At 33.0% G+C, this 27,849-nt stretch overlaps 1 protein-coding gene and 1 pseudogene across 4 annotated transcripts in view; one reads left to right on the forward strand and one right to left on the reverse strand.

Moving 5' to 3' along the window:
• The window catches only part of C1H8orf34 (chromosome 1 C8orf34 homolog), a 394,007-nt gene that overhangs the window by 26,542 nt on the left and 339,616 nt on the right, over window positions 1-27,849 (reverse strand). The window lies entirely within an intron of this gene.
• On the forward strand, window positions 3,777-3,870 carry LOC111719015 (annotated as a pseudogene).

Consider the following 27,849-nt stretch of genomic DNA (forward strand, 5'->3'; position numbering starts at 1 on the left):
TCGTTTTTGTCCGTCTCATCTGTCACTCTCTCTGTTTTCTCTAACTCTCTTTGTATCTCTTTGTCCCTTATCTCTCTGTCTGTCTCTGTGCCTGTCTCTCTTCCCCCTCCCTATTGTCTCTCTCTTTCTGCCTTTATATCTCTCTCTTTGTTTCTGTATGTCTCTCTCTTTCTCTCTCTGTCTGTCTCTGTCTCTGTCTGTCTCTGAATCTTTCTCTCTGTGTCTCTCTCTTTCTCCCCTTCTCTCTCTGTTTCTCTCTGTGTGTGTCTCTCTCTCTTTCTTCCCCTGCTCTTCTCTCTTTCTCCTCTCCCCTCTTCCCCATTATCTTTTTTTGCCCCTCTCTCTCTAACTAATCTACTTTTCCACTTCACTGATTTGGTGATTAAAAATCATGCTCTATTATATATCTTTGATCATTATACCAAATTATGATTGCTAATACCTAGAAACAAATTTTTTTATAGCCTAGAGAGTAAATAATAGTTATAGGCAGCTATACCCCACCTTTTGGCTTTTTTGCATAGTTGTTTGCTTTTGTGAGTCTAAGAATATTGTCAAAAATTGGTTTTAAATTAGATGACCATTTTTTACTAAAACTCTTATTTTCATAAGGTGAATTTATAAAACTTGATTTCATTTTGTTTTACAATACAGAAAAATACTGCCTTTCCCCCCCATCCCCTCTCAGCAAATATCATTGGAATGGCATGATAGGAGTTTTTATTTTATTTTATTTTTTTTTTTAATGATTAGTCCAAAGAAAGACTTCAGGATCACATATATGTCTATGATGACAGTAATAAATAAAATATAATAATGGTAATAATGGCAATAACTAGCATTTATATAGTGTCTATCATGTGAGGCCTATGCTTTATAAATGTAACATTTTATCATCCCAACAACCCTAGGAAGTAAATGCTATTATCTTAATTTTACAGTTGAGGAAACTAAGGCAAGTAGAGGTTCATTGACTTGCCCTGTGCCACTTAGTACCTATCAGCTTTCTTCTGCAATGGCTTCATATTTTAATTCTTTTATTCATTTGGAAATGAAGTAGAAAAAAAGATATTTCACTTGTAAGCAATCTGTTATATAAAACATGTGATTACTTTGAGTTAATAGAAATGGACAATCTAATTAAAGCCCAATAGAAGCCTTACAGTAACTATTTTAGGGATATTTTTTAGAGCAAAGTGAAAAATCAAATCAATTTGGAGGAACAAATTCATGTCAAGGGAAAAAATGGAAAAATGCTGAGATCACAGAAGTAATAATACCAACTTATATTATAAAATAGTAATCACTACAACCATGTTATGTTAAAAACAAACAAAAAAAGCCCCAGAAAAATAGATGAATGGAATAGACTAAACCAAGAAGAGAGAGAAAATGAAACTCAAAAAATCAGTGTTTGAAAAATCTGAAAATATAATAATTTAAGTTTCAAAGAACTGCTAGAAAAGCTGGAAATATGGTCAAATTTAACTTTAAAAAAACTAAAAACAATAGTTATTCCCTTGTAGTAAGTCACTTTGAAAGGAGAAGCAATACACCTCCAAAAAGAACTGGAAGCCATTAGTGCCAAAAAGGCTTTAAACTCCTTTAACCTTTGCTTCTGCCTTTTAGAAAATGGTAGCTTTAAAACACCTCCTCAAGAGGGTAGTTTAGAAGACAACATAAATTTGAAAGTTTGGGGGAATCTCAATAATGTTTTAATTATCTATTTTCTTAGAATTAACAAAGATCTTCTTTGCATACTATTCCTTCCTGTCAGCACATTATTCCTGAAGACTACAGGCCAATCAATTATTATACCACAGGAAATGGCTTGATTTTAGCATGTTAATAGAGAAATCATAAATCAACCATCCATTCTTTGATTGACTAGCTTGGTTTTTTCATCACCCTTCTCTGTGCCTTTTTATGTACTGTCCCATGTGATTGGCATATTATGGCTCCCTTATCATTTCTCAGTTTCCTTAGGTCCCTTTAAAAAAAAAAAGGGTAACTTTGCATAGGAGACTTTTCCTTATTCCATCCACATCTAGTGAATCTCTAAAGTCAGATTTGAACTCAGGAAGATTAATCATCCTGACTCCAGTCCAGGTACTCTTTCTACTGCATCACCTAGTTCTATTCATTTAGTTAATGCTTTCCAGTTAACTTAGTCTTTCCTAATAAAAGTCTAATAGCCAGATATGAATCTTGTTTTCACAATTGAAAAGATTGAGGATAAGGGAAAGGAAATGACATGCCTGAAGTACTCTTAAGGTCTTTTAACTCTAAAACCAATGTTCTTTCTTACTATTCTGGCCCTTGAGGGTATTAGTTAAAACAGGAATGTTAGGGGAGCAAATGTATCAAGCAAAATGTGTTCTAAAAATTGTAACAGTAAATAAATAATCTGGTGAAAATCTTGACTAATTTGAGAGTGTTGATTGATATGATTTTAAACAGAGTTCGTTTGTTTCTTTGTAAAAATCTGGAGCCTTCACATATGGGCATTTCTTCTAAAAGATGAAAGGCAACTGTTATTTAGTTAAACACATATGACAGAAGACTTAATATGTGATTTACACTTAGGATGATCAGATGCATACATACCAAGTGTACTTTTCATGAAGTGGAACATTTTTCCCATGACATGAAAAATTACTCTTTTATCACCACTGTGGAAATAGTGCAATTTATTTGCTCCAAATGGAATTATTCAAAGGCAGTACAAACCTTATTATATATTATACTTCAGTGGTTCAGTGGATCTGTGGCCTCATTAGTTTTGAGCATTAATCCCTAATCTTCAACCCAGCATAATGTGAGACCTGGATCCTCAATTCAAGTCAATATACATTTATTAAACACCTATTATGTGCCAGGCACTATTCTAAATGCTATGGAAACTAGTAAGAAAAAGTGATGTATCTGCTCTCTAGGAACATAAAATCTACCGGCAGAAGGCAATACTCAGAAAGAAGCACAAAGGGATTATATGAGTGAGGAATGGGACACCCTTGGGGCATAGTATTCTGGGAAGATGAAGTCATACAGAGTTGGAAATGGAGTTGCCTGAAAAGTTGTGAGCTTTCTATAAAGAAAGATTTGAGGAGGAGTTTAATACCCTTCTCTGTATTCCTCTAATCAGACAGAAAAGGCAACTAAAAGTGAATTGAGAAAGTGTACCAAAAACCTAAGGCAATGAGCTTATTTTAGGGAGAGGGCAAGTTAGGAAGTGTGGTCCTCTGGTCTCCTTTTCTATCTTTTCATTCAGTACAATTTTTGTCTTTCTTTTTTTTATAACTCCTTCATAGACAGCCTAAATACCATGCTGAAGGCCTTTTGATTTGAGAAATATGTGTACCTTGCATGAGTTACATATCATTTGGCATGACACATATTAGATTGAAATGCTTAGTAGGTAAGGTAAAAATCTTCAATTAATTGTCAAGAAGATCATTAATTTTATATTTAAAAGTTTCCTTTTTATGTCAGAGCTCTACACAATAGCTCTTTTGTTGTCATTGATAAAATAATAATTTTTAAGCAATGAAGAATTAAAATTACTAACTTGATTTGTTAGTTATCTAAGCTATTGAATTGAGGAAGGTCAATTCTGTAGAAGAAATATAATAGTCCAGGAATAACATTCCTCCTATTATCCAGAAAGAGTTACGATTTGGTTTATTCATACCTAAATTTTGGTACAATTTAATGAATGCTCAGAGGCACTTTGAATCATCTTTTACATTGTAATCCTTTTGAAATTAGTAAATTAACAAATGCTGTAACAAAATTGGAATAACATGGAGAAGATTAGCATGGTTCTAGTGTAAAGATGAAATGTGAATTTGTGAAATGCTCTATTTTTTTATTAGAACATCATTATAAGAAATAATAAAAGGGATGATTTCAGAAAAACATGAGAAAACTTGTAAGAACTGCTGCAATGCACAGTGAAAAGAAAGAATCAGGAAAACAATTTATGCAATAGCATTGTAAAGACAAAGAACTTTGAAAGATTTTAGAACTTTGATCAATTAAATGTCCAAATGTGATTCTAGAGGATTCCATATGAAGCATGCTACCCACATGTGGTATAAAGATAGATTCAGGATGCAGATTGAAACATGTATTTGGGGGGGGCATAGATAATACAGGGATTTTTCTTTTTTATTTACTATGTACAGTAGTTGCAATGTTTTAGTTTTTATTTTTTCAGTAGACAGGGAAAAAAAGGAAAGAAAGGAAATAGATTTTAGCGAACTGAAAACAATCAATTTAATTTAAATAAACATTTATTGAATGTCATCTGTCAGCAGTTTTGTATTCCCTCATTAACATAGTGTAAGAAGATACAAACCTAATGGAAGATAGCGTTTCTGCCCCAAGGCACTATAATTTGAAAGTTGTTGAGCAGGCAATCAAAGCACAAACATTTATTTATTTATTAAGTGGTACTGACTGAAAATATATATAATGTGTGTATGTATATTTAGAAAAGAAACATGATTCCTTGTCTTCCAATGAAATGGACAGTATCTAAATTTCATTATAAACTATACTAGCATTTACAGGAGCTAAGTCTGATGATCAGCTGGCCCTCAGAAGCTACTAGCCTAGCAGTTAATTGACCCAGAAACTCAGACATTTTGTGCTATAAGAAGGGAAGAAGTTGTCCATTGGCTATAGCCTACCCACAATAAATTTGATAAAGAGAATGTTTTATAGTCACCACTTTAAGGATGAATCCATTTTCCCCAGACACCGAATTAATAGGGCACAAGGTGTTTACTCTTGGTTGGGGTTGTTGTACTTCAGTTCTTATTATATCCTTTTTAGTAATTATCCTTTTATAAAAGCTGATTGATATAAATTTGCTAAATGACATCGGAGTGTTATAAACTTAGGACTGATATTAGGAGTACATGCTGAAAGGAGACTTACAAACTGTAGTATTAGAAAATCCCCAAACCTTTCAGCATTAACTTTAGAATGCTGAAGGTAGAGGTGGCTAGCTGCTCTCAGAGGACCCAGTTTCCTAGTAAACCAAGTGGGGTTGCTATAGTGAGCCAAAGCTTATATGAAGTTTTGAAGGGGAAAAAAAATCAACAGTGAAAGCTTTCTGGAAAAACAGATGGCATCACCAGATAATAGAATCTCCTTCCCTGGAGGTTTTTAAACAAAGAGGGAATCCTTTTTCATTTATAGATTGAAATAAATGGCTATTGAGATTTCTCACACCTCAACAGTTCTTTAACATGGTGAACTACATGTATTGGATGGCAAGAGGGAGACAGGATGACAGTTCTGGTAAGGAAACTCAAATATATCCATGATAGAGTCTATGATAAATACGTTTTTTTAATTATTTATTTTTAATTTTTTTTCTAAAATTTTATTTTTATTATTTCCACATTTTGATATCTTTAGCAATTTACTGAATATGAGCTGAATACTTTCATTTTTCATCTTATTCATTTTTGAATAAATTGTTCCTACCTATTCTATTCCTGGAGCTTTCCCTTGTAGTAAATAAAGAGGGGGAAGGGGATGAGAAGAGGAAGAGTAGCAAAATTCTACATTCATAGAATTACCAACACTACCTCTTCAATGAAGACAAGGAGAATAAATTTTCTCATTTCTTCTCTGGAGTCAAAGTTGGGCATGAAAACAGCCTTCAGTTTTATTTTTAAATTTCAATTTGCAATTATTGTAGTCATTGTGAATAGAATTTTCCCATATGTTTGCTTAATTCTGTATCAGTTTGTATGGGTCATCAACTAGGTCTCTTAATTCTTACTATTCACATCACAATTTGACCATTCCATGATAAAACACTTGTTTTCTCTCCAGCACTTTGCTACCAAAAAAAAAAAAATGCTCATATTAATATATGGGAGTACATGGTACCTTTCTCTTTGCTTTTGATCACCTTGGTGTGTCTACCCATGAGATCTCTGAATTAAAAAAAATATATAAATGTTTCAGTCACATTTTCAGCATTATTTCAAAGTGCTTTCCAAAATGGTTGCACCAATTCAAAACTCCACTTACACAATTTCACAAGACACTTATCTTTCCAAATATCACAATATTTATCAATTTTTTGGATGTGAACTAAAACCATAGTTGTTTTGATTTGTATTTCTCTTTTTTATAAGTGAATATGAATCAAAAATTGTTCTTGTAAGTTAATTTGCATAGAAAACATCTGGTTAGAACATTACTGATTGAAGTTGGTATGTTGTCTGCAACCTATAAACTTAGAAAGTTGCTTAGAATATTGAATGACTGAATGATCTGAGTAGCTAGTAGTATCAGAAGCTAAAACTCTACCCAGGTTCTAGGGACAGTTCTCTATTATCCAATGCTGTCTGGATCAATGTTGTTAACAGTTTGTCACTCTTCTATTAAGAACTATTTCTTCATTCTTGACCATTTTTTTCCATTGAGAAATGGCTTGGTCTTATACTGAGTGTTCCAAAAGTCTAAATGCTGTTTTGAGTTTAAAATAGTAATTGGACTCTGGAGATACCCTACATTTTTGATACTTTCCTAAATAAGCATAAATAATTTAAAGCTGCTTTAAGATTTTTTGGGCACCATGGCCAGAATAGGTACAAATCCTTATCAAATACATATTATGTAATTTTTGGACAAACAATGGTTTTCCTTCATACCCTAATTATATTGATTTTGTTAATGCAAGAACTTTTCTATTTCATGTTATACAAATTAATAATATTATTTTCTATGATCTTTTTTTAATCATTTAATTGCTTAGGAATTCAACCTTTTGGCATGTGTGGGAAAATCATTTGTTCTGGTTCTCTCCGTAAGTACGTGTGTGTGTGTGTGTGTGTGTGATTTGAACTTGATGTACTTGATGTTCAGATGTTGAATCCATATGGGACATATTTAGTTTAAATTTATGTAGTGAACCCCAATTTCTAGCAGAAGGATTTGTAGTTTTTTCAATAGTTGTCAAGCAGGGAGTTCTTCCATAAGTAGTTACATTCTGGGCTTCATTAAGTACTGTATTATTGACTATCATAGTACTCAACACACATTTAGTTGTTAAATTGTGGCTGAAAAAATAAATGAATGAATGAATGAAAGAACAATCACAAGATGGAGAATCTGGGAGGAATCTTAGAAATCATCTTATACTATTCTTGACTTAATAGATAAGGAAAGTGAGGTCTAAAAATGATCCTTGACTTGGTCAAAGTTACACAACTAACAAATTAACAGAGCCAGGATTTCCTCCCCCAAGTGTTCAAACCCTTCCCCACTGTACCTCATTCTTTATCATAAATATCTTAGTTCTCATAAGGTAATTCTTTTCTTTGTCCTCTTGTGTGACATAGTCCAAAGAAAATATATCAAAAGTAGCATGTTGGTTTAAATTCAGAAACAGGGAGAATTATTATGCTTTAAGGAATCTATACAACATATTTTTACATTGGCCTAGGAATATCTAGATTATTTTCAGGGAGGTCAGGAAGTACTGGAGAGGACAAAAGATGAGGATTTAAAGACATCTATTCCCCCCCAAAAGAGAACAGACTAAATGGTGACATAATTCTACATTAACTCCCCACAAGCCCATGATTCTCACTGTCAATAGTAGAAACACAAGGCTTAGTATATAACAGGTAATTAACAAATGGTTGTGAAACACATTTAAAAATTTTTCCCTTTTCTACATTGTACCTGCTTCCAACCCATTCCTGTTCCTTATCCTCCTTCATCAGAGTGTTAACTACTCTATAAATGTAAAAGTAAACACTCTCTCTAACTAGGAAACTAAGCTCTTATGTCTAGGCTGAATTCCAAATGAAAAATAAATGTTGCATCCATTCCTATTAAAAACACTTGAGAGTATAGGAATAAATGGACTTTTCCTTAAAATAATAGCAGCATCTATTTAAAACCATCAGTAAGCATCATATGTAATGGAGACAAACTGCAATCATTCCCAATAAGATCTGGAGTGAAACAAGGTTGCCCACTATCACCAGTATATTTAATATTGTATTAGAAACACTAGCTATAGCAATAAGAGCTGAGAAAAGATTAAAGGAATAAAAATAGGCAATGAGGAAGCCAAATTATCACTCTTTGCCGATGACATGATGGTATACTTAGAGAACCCCAGAGATTCTGCTAAAAAGTTATTAGAAATAATCCACAACTTTAGCAAAGTTGCTGGTTATAAAATAAACCCATAAGTCATCAGCATTCTTATATATCACTAATAAAATCCAACAGTCAGAGTTACAAAGAGAAATTCCATTTAAAGTAACTACTGATAATATAAAATATTTAGGAATCTATCTGCCAAGGGAAAATCAGAAACTTTATGAGCAAAATTACAGACCACTTTTCACACAAATTAAGTCTGATCTAAGCAATTGGAAAATATTAAATGCTCTTGGATAGGCGAGCAAATATAATAAAGATGACAATATTACCTAAACTAATCTATTTATTTAGCACTATACCAATTAGACTCCCAAAAACTATTTTAATGACCTAGAAAAATAACAACAAAGTTCATATGGAAAAACAAAGGTCAAGAAATTTCAAGGAATTAATGAAAAAAATCAAATGATGGTGGCTTAGCTGTACCAGATCTAAAATTATATTATAGAGCAGCAGTTACCAAAACTATTTGGTATTGGCTAAGGAATAGATTAGTTGATCAGTGGAATAGATTAGGTTCAAGGGACAAAACAGTCAACAAATATAGCAACCTAGTCTTTGACAAACCCAAAGATCCCAGCTTTTGGGATAAGAACTTACTGTTTGATAAAAATTGCTGGGAAAATTGATAACTAATATGGCAGAAACTAGGCATTGATCCATACTTAACGCCGTACACCAAGATAAGGTCAAAATGGGTTCATGACCTAGGCATAAAGAATGAAATTATTAATAAATTAGAGGAACACAGGATAGTTTACCTCTCAGACCTGTGGAAGGGGAAGGTCTTTATGACCAAAACAGAACTAGAGATCATTACTGATCACAAAATAGAAAATTTCGATTATACCAAACTGAAAAGTTTTGTACAAACAAAACTAATGCAGACAAGATTAGAAGGAAGCAATAAACTGGGAAAATATTTTTACAGTCAAAGGTTCTGATAAAGGCCTCATTTCCAAAATATATAGAGAATTAACTCTAATTTATAAAAATCAAGCCATTCTCCAATTGAAAAATGGTCAAAGGATATGAACAGACAATTCTCAGATGAAGAAATTGAAACTATTTCTAGTCATATGAAAAGATGCTCCAAGTCATTATTAATCAGAGAAATGCAAATTAAGACAACTCTAAGATACCACTGCACACCTGTCAGATTGGCTAAGATGACAGGAAAAAATAATGATGATTGTTGGAGGGGATGCGGAAAACTGGGACATTGATGCATTGTTGGTGGAGTTGTGAACGGGTCCAACCATTTTGGAGAGTAGTTTGAACTATGCTCAAAAGTTATCAAACTGTGCATACCCTTTGATCCAGCAGTGTTACTACTGGGCTTAAATCCCAAGAGATTATAAAGAAGGAAAGGGACCTGTCACTGCACAAATGTTTCGCAGCCCTTTTGTAGTGGCTAGAAACTGGAAACTGAATGGATGTCCATCAGTTGGAGAATGGCTGAATAAATTGTGGTATATGAAAATTATGGAATATTACTGTTCTGTAAGAAATGACCAACAGGATGATTTCAGAAAGGCCTGAGAGACTTACACGAACTGATGCTGAGTGAAATGAGCAGGACCAGGAGATCATTATATACTTCAACAACAATACTAGATGATGACCAGTTCTGATGGATCAGGCCATCCTCAACAACGAGATCAACCAAATCATTTCTAATGGAGCAGTTATGAACTGAGCTAGCTATGCCCAGAAAAATAACTCTGGGAGATGACTAAAAACCATTACATTAAATCCCCAATCCCTATATTTATGCACACATGCATTTTTGATTTCCTTCACAAGCTAATTGTACAATATTTCAGAGTCTGATTCTTTTTGTACAGCAAAATAATGTTTTGGTCATGTATACTTATTGTGTATCTAAGTTATATTTTAATATATTTAACATCTACTGGTCATCCTGCCATCTAGGGAGGGGTGGGGGGGTAAGAGGTGAAAAATTGGAACAAGAGGTTTGGCAATTGTTAATGCTGTAAAGTTACCCATGTATAAATCCTGTAAATAAAAGGCTATTAAATTAAAAAAAAAAAAAAAAGAAAAATAAATGTTGCTTTCTTAAAATTTCAAACTGTGAGATTTTCTTGAAGGATGCCAGGCAAAACCATCTTTAAATTAATAAATATGCACATAGGTGGATATAGTAGGTGCTCAGATCCTCAAGGCCTATTTATACTTTTTTTTTACAGGTCATAGGGTCATTGACTTGTAGATTTAGAGCTAGAAGGGATCTTAGAAACTATCAAATCCAAATGCTATTTTATAGATTTTGTAGATGTAAAGTGACTTGCTCATGATAATACAGAATTAATAAATATATGGAATTTGAACCCAAATCTCTAGAACTCTACCTATTGTGTCATGTTGAATTATACAACCTGCTAGGAAGCAGATTTGTGTCTTGGCAGATGCAGTAATTATGTTAGCACCTTGGTGTTTTGGAAAATCCATTGCCATTGAAATTATTTAATTTGAGTTCGAATCATGGATCTGATTCTAATAGTTTAATGACCAGCATATACAACCTCTCTAAGCCTCAAAGTATTTACATGTAAAATGGGAGAAATAATACTTATTCTAGTCAAAGTTACAAAAGAGAAAGGACTTTGGAGCTTTGGTTGGCATCAGTAGAAAAAAGGACACAGAGAAAAAACTAATTTCCCCACATAATTTCAGCAAATATCTGAAAATGGCTCCATAAATACCAATAATAAAGAAATCAGAAAAAAAGTTAAAATGAACTTTCCTACTTAGGTTAGAATTATGCAAAACAAACAAAAAATAAGGTAGACTGAAGGTTGAAGAGTGGTGGGGATATCAGATTGGAGAAGTTGTATTCAGGTAAATGGAGAATTGGGAAATTAAAAAAAAAAAGGCTACTTTAAAAGAAATAAGCACAAAGACTTTTAATGGGTGAAGAGGAGATTTCAAAATTTAGAACTACATATTTTTCCATAGGTAACTCACCATCTATTTCTATTTTCACTTTACCTTCTGGTTCTAAAAGATCTGGGCCATGTTTTTCATAAATCCTTGGGGGGGGGGGAGGGTTAATATTATTGATTTGATGATGTTTTTCATAAATTCCAGGAACTCTTAATTTATTTCTGCGTGGACTATTTTATAGGTATGTTTGTTTAATTTCTTTTTTGGCATAACTCTTTTAATTTTCTTCTATTATTTTTTAATCTTTTGCCTTTTAATACTAAAACTATTTTAGTAGTTTGTGATTACCTGCAATTTTCCTGGGGGGGAAAAAAATCAGCACAAACTTTTATGAAAAGACTTAAATCCATGTAGCACCTGAACTTGGGTACTATAAGCCAATATTAGCTTGAATAGGTGAATGCCTGAAGAGAGATGTCAGCTGTGACCTGTCAGTATAGAGGAGATGGACAAGACAATCAGCCCCACTTCCTTAGTAAGTAAGAGAACATAAAGAAAAAGCCCACAAGTACTTCTTGGAATGAATTGAGGATGCAAAACTAGAAATCAGCTCAGCAAGTGGTTTTGAGAATCAGCAAAGAGATGATAATTGAATTCATGATAGCTGACAAAATCATTGGTCAAAGTATGGAGAAAAGTAGAAAAGTGCAATTTTCGCAGTAAGTGATCATGATTTGAACAAAGAAAACCTCCAGCACATAGATTGAACCAGGAATCCTGAAAATCTAGAGAGGAGAATATCATGGGGAATAGAGGGGGAGAAAGTATCAAAGGATGTAAATGGTCAAAATGGATGAATAATGACAATAATTCATTAAATTTGACAATTAAATCATTTGGCAATTTAAGAGACAGTAGTTTCCATTGATTATGATAGTACATGATATGGATCTCAAAGTTGGAGAGGTTAATGAATAATTGTGGCAGGGGGAAAACTTTAAAGTGAAATGAGTAATATGGAATTTACTAGGCATATATTGTAAGTTATTTATTGAATGTATTATTTTTATGTTGTATAATATGCTATATATGTATGTTAAATATCACATGTGCATAATACAAATAGGTAATAATTACAATATAATAAATATTGTATTTTAATTTGTGCAGTATAAACTATATTAAATGTGATAGAAGATAGCATGCTACATACTATATAGAATACTTATCTGATATAATTTATTAAATAAACTGTAATTCATGATTATGTATTTTAAAATGATATATATCATATAACATCAAATATATAAATACAATGTAAGTAGTATGTAATTGTAATCACTTAAAATAATAATTATATATAATAGACATTACATATAATATGATGGTTGCTCTATATAGTTACTTTTGATCATGTATACTATGTGTAATATATTACCTATTGCTTATATAATATAGTGTATAATTTATTACATATATATTTATAGTGTAGCTATATTAACATAACAAAACCTTATCTAACAATAATATTGTTATTATTTGATATATAGTTTTATTTGACAAATATTATAATTGTAAAATATAATTATATTTTATGATTTATATATGTTATATTACATATAATAAAAGTAGAATTCTGCTGATACATGTGTAGATATGTGATATGTGATATATAATAAATCAATAACAACACAAAATATAAATAATCCATTTATAATAAATCCATGAATAAATAATTGTGATAAATGACATGCAATATGATATAATGACATATGATTGGTGAATATCATATTGTGAATGTGAATGTTAATATTGTGAATAATGTAAATATTTAAAATACATTAAATATTATACCTACATAATAGATGGTATCCATGCTAAGTGGCAATCCTGCCACTGTGATTAAATATATCATCAATTATTACATATCGATAATAAATGACATAATAGGGAGCAGCTAGTTTGTGCAATGGCTAAGAAGACTGGCCCTGAAGTCAGAACTTGAGGACTTGAGTTCAAATCTGGTCTCAGACCCTGGGCAAGTCACTTAACCCCAATTGCCTCAGCAAAAACAAACAAACAAACAAATAAATAAATGACATAATAATTTATCAGTGACACATGTGGCATGTTTAATAAGTGGCAAATTATGCATACATGGTAAATTAACTGCTAATATGTATATATTCTTGAATTTTACCTTTTAGTCTCAGAGAATATCAGTTCCTTTCAGGGAAGACAGCATTTCTAGAAGAGGCCATTCTGGATCTTTATTTGCAAGCCTGAGACATGGATTGTGCTATTTTACAAGCCTGGTTTTCTGGATTTCTGATTTCTTTCATCCTCACAAACTCACTCTCAGAACTACATTTCAACTCAGTTAAGAACTCATTCACAACTTTTTGGGACTTTATGAGGTAGTTTGGTGAAGAATTGTGCTAATGACCCCTATCCCCCCTCCAAAAGACTTGGTTACTATACTAAAACTTTGAATCACTCAGCTAATGATCTCTGTAAAGTATGAATATTTTGGGGGTTTTTTTTTGAGAGAAATTTGTCATCTTTAGCTTGTTCTTGTTCTGCTATTGCATTCAAAATCATCAAACAACCTGAGCAGCAGGTTGATGAGTTGATTTCAAGCTAAGAAAGGAGGCTGTGGCTTCATTTAATTTGCTTTTGGCTGTATTTCTAATTACAGTTTTTGTGTCATCTTAGGCAACCTTCCTAACTCAATTTCCTTAGATATAAAATAATAATTTATATTAATTGATCTCTAAGATCTCATCTAGCTCAGACTTCTAAAATTCTACTAAACCCACATTGTAAAGAGCTTATAAGTCTCCTGAGTTTCTTATTTTGTTCTTAAGAGTAGATAAAAATAAACATTTATTAATCAATTTACCATATTCCAGACACTATGCTAAGCAGCATAAGAAAATTTAATCCCTCAAGGAATCATCTTTCTAATGGCAGAAGATAGCACATGATAGGGATCTGAAAAGAGAAGGAAGGTAGTAGACTTGGGGATGTGACAAAGCAGTTCAGTTGATTTGGGTTAGAAATAAGCATAGTTGCTATGGGTTCTTTCTCAAATGGATTTGGGAGAGGGTAAAGAAAAATTCACTAAAGAAAAGAGAAGATTACCCTAGTGGCCATGGAGACTCTGAAGTAATTAGAAAATTTAAGGGTGAGATTGGATTCCCTTTGCCATGCATTTATTCTGTTCAGTAGCTTCCTGAAGATGAGACAAAATGGGATGGGAAATTTCCATGAAGATAGACTATAAAACTGAGTTTCCAGGCTGAACTGAATGAATTTTTCTATCCCAATTCCTGCTACAATGCCTGGTACCTACTATTGTTAAATGTTTGTTGATTCAGTGAGGTGATTCAGACTAGTTCCAATAGTCTTGTGACAGAGAGAGCCATCTGCATCCTGAGAGAGGACTATGGAAACTAGATGTAAATCACAACATAGCATTTTCACTTTTTATTGTTGTTGTTTGCTCTCATTATTTTTTTCCCTTTTTCATCTGATGATAATGATGCGTGATACTTGTGGAAATATGTATAGGAGAACTGCACATGTTTTACATATATTAAATTACTTGCTACTTAGGGGAGGGGGTGGAGGGAAGAAAGGGAGAAAAAAATTTGGAACACAAGGTTTTGCAAGGGTAAATGTTGAAAACTAAGCATAGGTTTTGAAAATAAAAAAAAAAGTTTTTAAAAAGTGTGTTGATTAATTGATCAATGTTTCCTCTCCCACTAAAAAAAAGTTCAGAACTTAAAGGTCAAACACAGACCACTGGGAAAAATATTTATTTGGCATTTAGCCATGGCCAACTGGTTTTCAATAATGTTCACTACTATTTAGGGAATTAAATCAGTCAACAGACATTTATTATATACTTACTATATGCCAGGGAATTAAATTACCTGTCTAGGCCAATAACTATATTCCAAGAGGAGAAAGAGGCCCCCAGGCAACCTTTATTCTAATATCAGTTCATTTATGAAAGATCTTTCCTTTCTGTTTTTTTTTTTTTGTTTTTTTTGGTTGGTTTGTTTATTTCTATTATGGTTATAGATACCCTATAGCAATTCTGTTGCTTGTTAGATTTGATGCCAGAAAATTGTTTAGTCAGTTTGACTAGTTAGCATCTTTGAAGGGAGGTAAGGTCTATTAGAATAGTAACTAATAACTAGAGAAAAAACAATAACTTCCTAAAGGCACAAAGTGGTACTAAGCAGCAAAGGTCAGAACTGAACAAGTGGTTTGATTAATTCCACAACACTTAATCCAGAGCTGAGGGCAGAATCTCAAACTAAAAGAGAAAAAAACCTTTCTGAAGACAAATATGAAGAAGGAAGATTAAAAAGGGAATTGTTCTCCCTTCTTTTCTTCTGAAGAAATTTGCCAAAGTCATGCATCACAGCTATATGATCCATGAAAGCAGTATTATTTGTCTTAGAAGTCACTCATATATGCTTCTCTGAGCTGTGGAGCTAATTGCAATACACAAGGACCTAGCTTCTATTCCAAAATCCTTTATTTTGCATTTAAAAATCTCTTTTTTCCTCTTTTCCTATATGTTTCCAATTGTGAATTTGGAGAAATAATGACTTCATGCTTCAAAAATTGAATTTGAAATATATATTTTAAACTGATTGCTATACTAAAGAAAAATGACCTAATATCTATATTTCACAATGAGAGGCCACTAAAAATTATGTTCCACTTAAATATGAATCTTCCAAATGTTTTCACCTTCCTTCTAGGTTATACAATTTCAAGGCTTCAGAAACAAACAGGATCTCAATGTCCCATTTATTTATTAAATCTTAAATAACCATTTAAAAATATTTTAATGCAATTATCCCATGGACAGCCAAATTACAAAAGTAAATGTATTTCAGCTGCTGTGAGACATCCATGAATGATTGGACTCATGGTGTAAATACTTCTGTATTCTCCTTCTTCCATGGTGGGTGAACTAATGAACACCGTGACAAGATCTGGCTTGGAAAATCACTTTGCAGAGGGTGATAGAAAGCAGGTTCTCAAAAGGACAATTCTACAATGTGGTCTTTGCATTTTTGAATTTCTTACAAATCCCTTTTAGGTCTTTATGCAAATAGCAAAACTTCAACTAAGTTAGATGTTAATGAACTGTGACAACTTTTCAGAAGCTAGATTTACTCAGAGATCTATGTAAATTTGGGTGAGTTGAGTTTATTTAATAACTTCTTTTACATAAAGATTTCAATCTTTACCTGCTGATTTATGTTTTTGTTTTTGTTTTTCCCCTCCAGTTTCTTAAAGTAGGCAAAAGGAATTTTACACCTCAATATAAAGAAATCCCTGAAAGAACATCCTTGTTTATTTCACTCATGGGAATCACTGTTTTCTCTTTTCTTATTCCTGACAAGGTAGTAGGATCTCTTTGCCAAATTCTAAGTTCATCTATTTGTCAGAGTTTTAAAGCCACTCCTTCTTTCTTTCCCCTAATATCTTTATGGCAAACTGATCTTTAATTTTCGTTTCTAATCTTTGAATTCTTTACTCAATCCACTTAATTAATTTAATTTTGATATAAGAATAATTTAAAAAAAAAGAAAATTAAAGATCAAGATCTTGATCTTTACCTGAACTAGTGCCTCAAATTGGAAGAGAATTGTTAGTCAAATGCAAATTTTGACTAAAAAACAAAAAAGTGGTCCATGCTCAGAACAGTAGAGATTTGTTTTCAAATGCTTTCACCTCAGATTCTAGCATTATTTAAAGCCTTGGTACAAATGATTGAGTGCCTACTTAGAAGAACAGAACACACAGGAATTTGTTTAGTTTTATATAGGAACTCTGTATTATATATTACAATTAGAGGAAACATGGTAGCATGGTACAGTGGATACTGAAGTCAGTTCTGGAGACAGAAAATTCTGGAGTCAAGGTCTATCTTTGATACATAACACTTATGCATCCTTGAGAAAGTCACCACCTTTCAGTGTCCCAGACAATTCTTGATTTTAAGTTGAAAAGCATTTGCTCATTTCTTCTAACAGAGTTTCCTAGTTGGAAATCCTTTGAACCAAAAAAAAAAAAAAAAAAAAAAAAAAAAATAGAAAATCTGAGAAAAAAATCAACAACATAGAGACTGCTATTACAACTAAAATCACTTTAATATATCTGGTACCAAATTACCAAAAATGAAACAAAAGAAAATCAAAAGAAAAAAAAACTTATTTGTAAACATTATTCAGAGGATAGAGCCTAATTAAGCATCATATAACTTTATTAAATAATTTCTAATGCAGGATCATTAAAACTTGACTGAAGGTTCTTGGTCATTCTTATCCTTTTCCCATCCTTTAGTAGTTTAGAAATGAAGAGATAAATTATTATGGAGGAGTATAAAGGGAAAGTAGTAGTTTTGGTACCTCTTTGGTAGCAGTTCAGTTCCTATTTCTGTTTCTAAGGTCATGTCTTACATAAGAATCTATTTCTCCTATCTCTAGATATAGATTGAAGTTAGAGACTTAGTTTGGTGCTTTCTGGACCTTTGTTTTTAGAATATTCTTGTTCCTCATAAACTAGGGTGTGTTGACACAGAAAGGAAGGGAGCATCTTTACAAATTTATGGATATTTAACTCCATTAGGGCAGACTCCAATCACCATTTCAAGTCCTGGCAATTTTAGAGCTATGCCTCAGGTATTGAGAGATTAAATGAATTGCTCATATTCACACAGTCAATGTGTATAATATAAGGGTTCTTATATTGTGTGTCATGATTCCTTTTCATAGTCTGGTAAAACCTATGGACCCTTTCTCAGAATAATATTTTAAAATGCATAAAATAAAATAAATACAATTAAAGAAAAACAATTACAAAATAAAAACAATTAAAGAAAAACTGCTAAAATACAATTGTAAAAATAATTTAAAAGAAATCATTCACAGATTTCCTAAAAAAAAAGAAAAAAAGGGTTCATATTTTTTAGGTTAAAAAACCTTTTTGATAGACAAAGGGCCTAACAAAGGTTTTCCTGATTCTCTGGTCAGTATTCTATACGTCCTACTAGACTATCCCTCCCACAAATATAAATGAAACATTTACAGGAAGTAGTGCTCACTTGCCTCACTATAGAGACATGTCTTCAATATTACAATGCTATATCAAGAGAACAGGATGTTTGTAACGATATTTGAAGCATTGCTTTGTTAACATGATTTTCAATATGTGGGGATCTCAGGCTCCATGAGAGTTTCTATTATTTTTAAAAAACCTCCATCCATTGTGGAAGCTTACATGGAATGACAGGAAAATTGGATCCACACTATTCTCAAAAAACTGACAACCCACAAATTTATGGAGAGTTTCCTGATAGTAAAGAAAAATGTAGTTCAAGAACTAAGTAGTAAGAAATGCTGACAACACACCAAGGCAATTAAATTTTTAAAAGAAAAGACATTTTGATTCTGAACATCCTGACAGGGACACTATGAAGTTTTAATTATAGATGCAAGGGAATCCCATTTATTTGACTGGAGAATAGAAAGGTGTGGTCAATGACATATCCACCCTTCTTCAAGAGTGACCACCACTATTGTTCTACTTCCCATCCTGTAGGATCTGAGGAGGCTCTTGTAGCAATGTCCCTAGGTTCTCTTCTAGCTGGTGCACATACTTTTCTCTGGCTGTGTCTTGCTAAATTTGCATTTCTTGGAGAGATTGGAAGCTGGGGAAGATTGGGTATTACTTCTATCCTCCCTTTCTTAAAGGGGGGTTGAGGAAGAAATAGGATTTGTGATGTCAACTCCATTTATAATGAAGTATCAGGAATCTTAATCATTTCATTGAATAATTTCAATTTTTAAGGTGGTTAAAAGTAATAAACATGGTAAGAACTCAGCAATTACAACATGGAAAGAGGATGAGCTTTGAAGTATCTCAGTATCAGAATATCAGTGAAAAGTTGTTTATTGCTTTCAAGTTTCTTGTCAATATAGATCTTACTCAAATTACTATGAGATGATGCCAATATAAATGGTACAGTGGAAAGATGAAAGATGAAAACCACATAGTTTTCAGAATTGGGTTCAAGTCCTATCTCTGATAGATTACCTGGGTGACATTGGACAAGTTCTTTAACTTCTCTGGGCCTCAGTTTACTCATCTGGAAAATGACTTAGTTGAATTAGATAGCCTTCTATATAGTTCTAATGCTACAGCAAAAAAAAAAACAAAACACCTTTTTTTTTTTGATAACTACTATGTTCAATTTATTTGATACCTGTTCTATGTATTACTAATATTTACTAATATTTACCATATAAGATATAAATATTTTGGACCACAGGTCAAAAGTTTTTTAAGGCATTTTCATTTTTGAAACATTATTAGCAAATACATACTTCAAATAAATCCTAACGTCTCAGCTGAGTAAGACTATTAGGATTTGGGTCTCTAGCCTTCTTTTACAAGATGTTATATAACCTTTCTAGATAATATTTTTTGTAGAGTCCTTTGCACAGAATGCATTTTTCAATTAAGATGCCCCAAGTACTTAATCTTTCAACTTTTCAGTCTTTTCAGGCACACAAGGTCCACTCAGTCCTTAAATTAATCTAAAAATAATAATCCTCCTCAAAGCTTTGTTGCTGTATTGGCAGTCATCTCTAATCCCTACCTCCAACATTAGGACATGGTTCTACTTGAAATGCCATGTAATTGAAATTACAAGCTTTGTGCTCTTGTATGGCAGCCAGCCAGCATGCTTAAACTAGCTTTTAGGAAGCATATATGGAGCTGATAACCACCATACTGCAATGTGGGATGAATTATGACTAGTGTACCTATTTACTCAGACCTAAACCAGACTTCAATGTCATCTATATTCTTTAAAAGAGTCTCACAATAGATTACCTTCCCCAGATTCTCTACTTAATAACAGTGCTTTGAAATCCCTTTTGAGAAAAAGGGATTTGCATAGAGTTAAATCATTACAAGGACTAGACCTGTTACGTCATTGATGTTGAAGATTCTATATTTGTCTCCTGAAAACCAGTGCATCTCATTCAAATAGGTTCTTCACAAGTCAATCACTCTGGCAAATTATTTTGCTTCTAGTAGCTTATGATGTCTGTCTATTGAGAGGTACAGTTGTCATAGTCTACACTAATGTAGGCACAATCCACATGAACGGAATCATGGTTCTTTGAAAGTATTGAACCTTCCAAGAATGACCTGTTCTTGTTATCCCATTCAACAAGCTTTTAATAATTGCTTGCTGTGTACAAGACCTGTGCCATCCAATCTGTCAATTAAGCCCCTTAGAGTCTTAATTCCCACTTAAGTAAAATAAATGGATTAGCTGATCTTAAAATTCTGTTCATCTTTAATTCTGGTATTTTTTTTCTTTTTTAATGTATTCAAAATGGACCTGAATTTTTTTTCCATTAAGTTATTAGGCTATTTGGTCAATGAGGAAAAAAGCAAGGTCCAAAATACAAAATTTATATTAAATTTTTACTTATTCAACAAGATCATAGTTATTCAATTCATTTAGTGCAGTGTTCATTTAGGGAAATAACAGAAGTATATATGAATTATAAATATTATTGACATATTCTTGTTTCTTCCTTTTCATTTTTATTGCCATTATCAAATATCAAATGCTCCATAATGCATACTTGAATTACTGAAACCTAACTAGTATAATTGCTTCTTCCAAGACCTGTGCCATCTAATCTGTCAAACTATCATATCACTTATACACTAAAGAACATCCCTTTTGACCATAAAGAAGAATCTAAACATCTCAGTCTGTTGAGCCCATCATTTTACTTCCAAATATTTCCTACTATTTTAACTAAGTCATTACTCTTAGTTTCTTAAAAAGATCATGCTTGTTCTGAATCTACCTTCTCCAGTTCTGTCTTCCTTCTAGAAAGGATTTCTACTTCTCTGCTATTTTATCAAGCCCTGTAGACAATATCTAATTCAAGTCTTGATCCCTGCAAGGGCTTTCTGGATTGCTCTGGCCCACAATTACCTCTTAATTATGACCTGAACTCCTGAAGTACTTCTAACATTTAACCACATATCACTTTGCATTGCTAATTGACTGTTTCCTGAATTTTATTGTCAGCTTTTGAACTTTTTGAGGTCAGAGTCAAGTCTTACACTTGTTGCTCTTGGAGTCCTATTGCATTGCCTTGTCTCTAGCAGACACTTAATGAATATTGATTTACTTAATAAGATGAAATGCCAACCAACAGGAGAATTTTACTGCAAATTTACTGCAAGAGGACAATTATAAAGACTAAAACCTTTATAAAATTATCAGCACATAGGATTGAATCTAAGATTTCATTCATGTAAGGATCTCACTAGAGAGAAATATCCTGCTACCAATTTGCTTTGTCACCTTCCTTGCCAGTTAGAATTTTAAAGAATTACTTAGGAGCCCTAAATAATTAAATACCATTTATGTGTCCAAAAGGGAGAATTTAAACCAAGATCTTCCTGCCTTCTACGCCAGCCTTTCTCTATATGTTCCCATATGCTGCTAAAGAGTTTACTTAAAAGAGATTCTTATCTCAAAATGGCACTCTAATTACTGGAGTATCTGATTATTAAGTAAGATTGTCCTAAGAATCATTTAAAAAAATAAGAATCATAAAAGTATAAATCATTATAAAAGTTTAGGCTGTTCTAATCCTATGTCCTCATTTTATAGATGAAGAAACTGATTCTCAGAGAGGTAAAACTCCTCCAAATCTCCTAATTCCTTACTTAATGTCCAAATCTCCTAATTCCTTACTGGAATTCTTAATGAAGAACTTGAATGAGAAAATCAAGGAAAGGGATAACTGTCATGATAACTTTTTTTATTAATTGTTTTATTTTTTCTGGTTATACATTTATATTAACTTTTTAAATACACATTTTTTTTTTTTTAATGAATCAATTTGGGAGAGAAAAATCTAAACAAAAGGAAAAACCAAGGAAGGAAAGAACGAAGGAAAGAAGTAATGAGGTCTTCAATATTAGATGTGGTTAGCAGAGGAATTGATAAAAATTAATCCCTTAAGCAAGCAGGAAGGCTCTGATAATGAAGATCAGTTGGATGATTTTCTTTTTTGAATCCTTGGTCCTATCCTCTAAATATAATCCAGTCAGAAATCCAAATTACATCAAGACCCTGAGGCTAAATTTTCTCTATAAAACAAATTATGGCCTAGGCTTTGCTGCTATGTTCTCTTTTGCACTTCTTGAACTCTCCCAAGATATCTTAGTGTTTACTGGCTAGATTTCTTTCTTAAAGACCAGGCCTTAAACCAAAACCAATGTGATTCTAATTGTCCACCAATGGGCCCTAGGCCAAATCCTATTTGGTCATTGTTTGGGTCCTTATTGACTCTAGACTCAGACTGAATGTAAATAGCAGTCTTTTCTACTTTGGTTAGAAACCCTAAGATTTTTCCCTCCCAAATTTATTTATTTAGGATTTTTTTTTCTGAATTAGGTGAAAAAAGAGATTCTTTGCTACAATCCATGCCTAACCTTAATCACTGAATGGGTGGAACCTCAGTCAAACTGGGGCATCTTGAAGACCTTGTTTAAAAAGACCAAGGTTTCCCATTGCATCCAGAGCCATCACTAATCATCCTGATCTATCTCTTGCCACTGGACCCAGATGGTTCTGGAAGGGAAAATGAGGCAAGTGACCTTGCCCAGCCTTTCCTCACCTAAATCCAATTCACCTGCATGTCATGGAATCACCTCCCTGATGTCATGGTTCTCTTTAAGAACAAATGATACTATGAACTACTTTGTCTTCTTTGCATATTCAGTATGCATGTACATTTGCACTTGTCTTCTCTTTTGCAAGGAAGCCCCTTGTGAGTAGGAATTGATTGTTTCTTTGTATTTGCATCATTTAGCATAGTGCCTGGCACATAGTAGATGATTAACACTGATTTTTTGTTTTGTTTAGTTTTCTTGGTTTACTTTCTGCTTTATAAGCTAAATGGTAATTTAAAAATGAAATAAAGGGGAGAACACAGCTTTTGGGACAAGAACTTACTGTTTGATAAAAATTGCTGGGAAAATTGGAAACTAATATGGCAGAAACTAGGCATTGATCCACACTTAACACTGTACACCAAGATAAGGTCAAAATGGGTTCATGACCTAGACATAAAGAATGAAATTATTAATAAATTAGAGGAACACAGGATAGTTTACCTCTCAGACCTGTGGAAGGGGAAGGACTTTATGACCAAAGCAGAATTAGAGATCATTACTGATCACAAAATAGAAAATTTCGATTATACCAAACTGAAAAGTTTTTGTACAAACAAAACTAATGCAGACAAGATTAGAAGGGAAGCAATAAACTGGGAAAATATTTTTACAGTCAAAGGTTCTGATAAAGGCCTCATTTCCAAAATATATGGAGAATTAACTCTAATTTATAAAAAATCAAGCCATTCTCCAATTGAAAAATGGTCAAAGGCTATGAACAGACAATTCTCAGATGAAGAAATTGAAACTATTTCTAGTCATATGAAAAGATGCTCCAAGTCATTATTAATCAGAGAAATGCAAATTAAGACAACTCTAAGATACCACTACACACCTGTCAGATTGGCTAAGATGACAGGAAAAAATAATGATGATTGTTGGAGGGGATGTGGGAAAACTGGGACATTGATGCATTGTTGGTGGAGTTGTGAACGAATCCAACCATTTTGGAGAGTAGTTTGGAACTATGCTCAAAAAGTTATCAAACTGTGCATACCCTTTGATCCAGCAGTGTTACTACTGGGATTATATCCCAAAGAGATTATAAAGAAGGGAAAGGGACCTGTATGTGCACGAATGTTTGTGGCAGCCCTTTTTGTAGTGGCTAGAAACTGGAAACTGAATGGATGTCCATCAGTTGGAGAATGGCTGAATAAATTGTGGTATATGAAAATTATGGAATATTACTGTTCTGTAAGAAATGACCAACAGGATGATTTCAGAAAGGCCTGGAGAGACTTACACGAACTGATGCTGAGTGAAATGAGCAGGACCAGGAGATCATTATATACTTCAACAACAATACTATATGATGACCAGTTCTGATGGACCAGGCCATCCTCAGCAACGAGATCAACCAAATCATTTCTAATGGAGCAGTAATGAACTGAACTAGCTATGCCCAGAAAAAGAACTCTGGGAGATGACTAAAAACCATTACATTGAATTCCCAATCCCTATATTTATGCACACCTGCATTTTTGATTTCCTTCACAAGCTAATTGTACAATATTTCAGAGTCTGATTCTTTTTGTACAGCAAAATAACGTTTTGGTCATGTATACTTATTGTGTATCTAATTTATATTTTAATGTATTTAACGTCTACTGGTCATCATGCCATCTAGGGGAGGGGGTGGGGGTAAGAGGTGAAAAATTGGAAGAAGAGGTTTGGCAATTGTTAATGCTGTAAAGTTACCCATGCATATAACCTGTAAATAAAAGGCTATTAAATTAAAAAAAAAAAAAAAGAAAAGAAAAGAAATAAAGGGAGGACAAAAGTAATATAGAATAGCCATGTTTTTTACTTATCTTCCCTGTTCTCTTTATCCTTTAGAGCAATGGCTGCCAACTTTTTCTTTTTTTAATATATGTTTCTCCCTCTGCCCATCCTTCCCCCCTTATTTCTTTAAAGATTTTGGAGGTTGCTACATACTTCATGGCATATATGTAGTGTGATCTATTTAACCCATTCCCGATGTAAAGAGGTTTTCTTAACTATGTTCCCTCTTTCCTTCTCTAATGCCTCTGTCTCTTCTTCCTCTGCACTTCATTTGGTAAGGTATAATTACTATTTTTACCTTAACTTTGCCTCGATCTTTATTTTGAGGTACCTTATTGCTGATGTCAATTTTAAACATATGGTATACATCTCCACGTTTAAAAAAAAAAAAGGCAGTTTATCCACATTAAGTTCCTTAAAACTGATCTTTGATATTGGCTCTTATATGTAAAATTTTCTATTGAGTTTAGGCTTGGTTAATAGAAAGTTCTGAAAATCTGCATGTTTGTTTAATGTCCATTTTTCTTATTCAATAATATGGATAATTTTGCTGGATATGATATTTTTGGCCACTGACCTAATTCTTTTGATAGCTGGTATATATGATTACAGGACCTACTGTATATGATTGTAGGACTCCTGATAAGTCCTGTACAATTCTAATTGTAGTTCCAACATATTTGAATTATTCATTACTTGTTTCTTGTAAAATTTTCTTTTTGATCTAGGGCTTTCAAAATTTAGCAATAGTATTCCTATATGGTTTTCACAAACGATCTCTTTGAAGTGGTGATTGGTGGATTTTTTCTATTTCTACTTTCTCCTCATGTTCTATCACTCTAGGACAATTTTCATGGATTATTTTTTGCATAATTGTGTCAAGGTTCTTTTTTTGGTCACAGCTTTCAAGTAGTTCAATTTTTCTTATATATATATATATTTTTTTTTCTTTTTCTTTTTGATCTCTTCTTTCCAGTTTGATTGTTTTCCTTATAAGATGTTTCATATTCTGTTCTATTTTTTCATTCTTTATATTGTTTCATTCTTTTTGTTGTTGTTGTTGTTCTCTTACAGCTTCACTGGCTTCCTCTTGCCCGATTCTAATTTTCTTTTTTTCTTTTTTTTTTTTTAATTGAAGCTTTTTTATTTTCAAAACATATGCATGGAAAATATTTCAACATTGATCCTTGTAAAACCTTGTGTTCCAATTCCCCTTCTTTTCCCTAACCCCTCTCCTAGATGGCAAGTAATCCGATATATGTTAAACATAGTAAAAAAATATATGTAGATCCAATATAGGCATATGTATTTATGCAATTATCTTGCTGCACAAGAAGAATCTGATCAAAAAGGAAAAATATTAGAAAGAAAATAAAATTCAAGCAAACAACAACAAAAGAAATAAAAATGCTATGTTCTGATCCACACTCAGTTCCCACAGTCCTGTCTCTGGGTGTAAATGATTCTCATCATCACAGGATTATTGCAACTGGCCTGCAAGTGTCCCCATCCAGTAGCATCCTTGCCCCACTGCTTCTGTCCAGGGCCACATCTCTGCATTACAGCTGGGCCTGGTGTTCCTAATCAGCCAAGGTTCCCTCAATCTTCCTGGACTCAGACCCTGAAATCCAAACAAATTCCAGAGGTGAAAGTTTCTGTGGTTCCTGCTAAGGCTCCAGCCAAAAACCCCATGGGTCTTCACTTGGTGTTTCTTTGGAGCTAGTCTGACGGAGTTTGCAGTTTACAATGGTCAGTCCCCAGCATGGGGGCTTTTAGGACTCCTGCTCTGCCCAAGTCTTCTTGATTTTTCACTAGTTTATGATTGTCCAGAGGTATAAAATTGTTAATTTATGGGGAAAATCTGAAGAGTTTGAATTTATAGACCTACTCTGTCATCTTCCCCAAATCCTCTTTTAAAGCAATTTGGAACTATGTCCAAAGGGCTATCAGACTGTGCATACCTTTTGATCCAGCAGTGTTCTACTGGGCTTATATCCTAAAGAGATCTTAAAGGAGGGAAAGGGACCCACATGTGCAAAGATGTTTGTAGAAGCTTTTTTTATTTTTTAATAGTGGCAAGACACTAGAAACTGAGTGAATGCTCATCAGTTGGAGAATGGCCAAATAAGTTATGGTATATGAATGTTATAGAATATTATTGTTCCATAAGAAACAATCAGCAGGATGATTTCAGAGATACCCGGAGAGACTTATTTGAACTGATGCTAAGTGAAGTAGAGCAAGGAGAACATTGTACACAGCAACAGCTAGATTATACAATGATCAATTCTGACAGATGTGGCTCTTTTCAACAGTGAGGTGATTCAGGCCATTTCCAATGATCTTGTGATGAAGAGAGCTATCCTTACCCAGACAGGACTGTAGGCACTGAGTGTGGATCACAACATATTATTTTCACCTTTTTATATTGTTTTTTGCTTGCATTTTCTTTTCTTCCTCATTTTTTTCTTCTTGATTTGATTTTTCTTGTGTAGCATGATAATTATAGAAATATATATAGAAGAATTGCACATGTTTAACATATTGAATTACTTGCCTTCTAGGGGAAAGAGGGGAAAGGAAAGGAAACAATTTGCAATGCAAGATTTTGCAAAGGTGAATGTTCAAAATTATCTATGCATATATTTTGAAAATAAAAAAAAAACTAAGTAAAAAAAAACAAAAACAGAATACTCTCTCAAAACTGGGATCAAAACAACTCTGTCTCAATTCAAATTCAATTTATGCACAAGTCAAGACATGAGAGAGAATGAAGGACCACAATCAACAATAGCAACAACTTTCTAGTTAGACTCTTATTCACACTAATAATCACTCTAATCATGACTGCCATTATTCTGGTTGGTTATCAAAATGGCATCACTATGTAAGAGTCAATTTGCAGTTTGCCCAAATATAACTTATCAGACAAAAATGAGCTCAGAATACTATACCACAGGTTGGGTAGAGCAAATGAACATTTGAGATGCATTCTCTAACTTGCTACAATTCAAGTTTTTTCTGATTTAATTCAGTTCTGCTTTGCTCATAGAGGACAAAGCCTTTTTTACTGAGGGCATACCATGCTGGGTGGTTTTGTGCTAATATCTTCCATGTCATATAATTAATTCCAAAGTT

Source organism: Sarcophilus harrisii, chromosome 1 (genome assembly GCF_902635505.1).
Source record: "Sarcophilus harrisii chromosome 1, mSarHar1.11, whole genome shotgun sequence".
In the NCBI taxonomy this organism is placed as follows: Eukaryota; Metazoa; Chordata; class Mammalia; order Dasyuromorphia; family Dasyuridae; genus Sarcophilus; species Sarcophilus harrisii.